Raw genomic sequence first — 2694 nt, forward strand, 5'->3', positions numbered from 1 at the left:
GAGCAGCTTCCAGATGGGACAAACTTACTGTATTAAGCAAGCGGCTCTGAGCGCAAGGGGAGGACTGTAGTGGACACTGTGGGGCACTGCACAGTGCCCCCTCCCCCTTCAGAGTGAGGCTGTCCTTCCCCCAGCTTCCAGATGTGTCCTTGCTAACAACTCAGCTCAGCTCCTCTCCAGGCATTGCCCTCAGCCAAAGGAAGCGGCTTTGCCCAAATTTCTGCTCTCTGTGGAAGCAGCCAGCATCCAATGTCCTGTTAATGAGGAGGTAAAATAGTTGTCCCCTTGCTTTAACTGGGACAACTCGGAAGGGCCATTGCAGACCCAGAGCTTCCCTAGAATCTGCTGGGGCCTCTGCTACAACTGCCTAACGTTCAACTCCCCCTGCTTAATTTATTCTGTGTCATTCACCCGTCACAGGTATTGTTCCTGAGAGCACCCCACGTCCTGCACGCAAATCTCTGCCCAAGTATCTGTTGCCCATAGGACCCGCCCCCCAACACTTCCCACACAGAGTTTTTACAAGAATTGAATGAATTGGTATCTGGAAAATGTTTGGAGTAGTGGCTGACACACGGTAAGCACTAAGTGTTCACTGTGACTACCCTCTCCGATACCATGTGGCATCCCGCCCTCATTCCTTAAGCCTAGGTTAGTTCTACGACTGCCACACATCAGAACCTTCCACCGTGGGGTCCCTGTGACACTGGTGATAATTGAAGTGATTTTAGGTATTTTAGGAAATATGCTGACAAACATCTTTTACTGTAATTGTTCTATATTTTTTTTTTACTTTTTGTTTGAAATCATTTTAGAATCACAGCAGATTATAAGGAAATATGCAAGGAAGTCCCAGGTACCCTGCTCCCAATCTCCCCCAGTGTTCGCATCTTACACAACAATAGTACCATATCGAAACCAAGAAATTGGTACTGGTAAAATCCATGTAGCTTATCTAGATTTTATTAGTTTTATAGCTACTCATTTGTGTGTGTGTGTGTGTGTGTGTGTGTGTGTATATGTGTAGTTCTATGTAATTTTACCAGGATGTGCAGCGTTGCGTAACTACCACCACAGCCAAGATACTCAACTGTGCCGTCACCACAAGACTCCCTTGTGTTAACCTTGAATAGCCATACCCATCCTGCCTCCCTCATCCCTAAACTGTTCTTCATTTCTTAAATTTTGTCTTTTCAAAAATGTTGTATCAGTGGAATTGTAAATGGAAAAAGCCAACTTGGGACTGGCTTTTTCACTCAGCATGACTTATTTCCTTCAGGTTCATTCAAGTTGTTGCGCATCTTAGTAGTTCATTCCTTTTTGTTGCTGAGTAGTATTCCACGGTCTGGATTTACCACACTGACTTAACCACTCATATATTGAAGAACATTTGAGTAATTTCCAGTTTTCTGGTTATCATGAATAATGCTGCTGTGACTATTCATGTATTACATTGGTGCAAAAGTAATCGCAGTTTTAGCATTATTGAAATTTGCCATTTGATATTGGAATATATTCTTAAATAATGTTATTATGTATACATCATTGTGGTTATGGTTATGTTATACATCACCTTAATGCACATTTCTCACTTTTTTTGTTAATGACATTACTTGCTGTTTATTTTATATTTATTTTGACCTATGGAAATGATGTTAGACAAAAAGCAAATTCGAGAGATTTTCTTATTCGAGTTCAAAATGGGTCCTAAAGCAGCGGAGACAACTTGCAACATCAACAACGCATTTGGCCCAGGAACTGCTAACGAACGTACAGTGCAGTGGTGGTTCAAGAAGTTTTGCAAAGGAGATGAGAGCCTTGAAGATGAGGAGTGCAGGGGCCGGCTATCGGATGTTGACAACGACCAATCAGAGCAATCATCAAAGCTGATCCTCTTACAACTACATGAGAAAATGCCGAAGAACTCAACGTCGACTATTCTATGGTCATTCAGCATTTGAAGCAAATTGGAAAGGTGAAAAGGCTCAATAAGTGGGAGCCTCATGAGCTGACCGAAAATTTAAAAAGTCATTGTTTTGAAGTGTTGTCGTCTCTTATTGTTTTCAACAACGAGGAACCATTTCTTGATCAGATAGAGACAGGACAAGAAAAGTGGATTTTATACTTCAACCATCAATGACCAGCTAAGTGGCTGGACCAAGAAGAAGCTCCAAAGCACTTCCCAAAGCCAAACTTGCACCAAAAAAAGGTCATGGTCACTGTTTGGTGGTCTGCTACCGGTCTGTCACTACAGCTTTCTGAATCCTGGCAAAACCATTACATCTGAGAAGTGTGCTCAGCAAATCGATGAGATGCACCAAAACTGCAACACCTGCAGCCAGCACTGGTCAACAGAAAGGGCCTAATTCTCCATGACAACTCCCGACCATGCGATGCACGACCAACGCTTCAAAGGTTGAATGAATTGGGCTACAAAGTTTTGCCTCATCCGCCATATTCACGTGACCTCTCGCCAACCGACTACCACTTCTTCAAGCATCTCAACAACTTTTTGCAGGGAAAACACTTCCACAACCAGCAGAATGCAGAAAATGCTTTCCAAGAGTTTTTGAATCCTGAAGCATGGAGATTGTTATGCTACAGGAATAAACAAACTTATTTCTCATTGGCAAAAATGTGTTGATTGTAATGGTTCCTATTTTGATTAATAAAGATGTGTTTGAGCCTAGTTAT

Source organism: Propithecus coquereli, unplaced genomic scaffold, assembly GCF_000956105.1.
Source record: "Propithecus coquereli isolate 6110/MARCELLA unplaced genomic scaffold, Pcoq_1.0 Scaffold227, whole genome shotgun sequence".
NCBI lineage: Eukaryota > Metazoa > Chordata > Mammalia > Primates > Indriidae > Propithecus > Propithecus coquereli.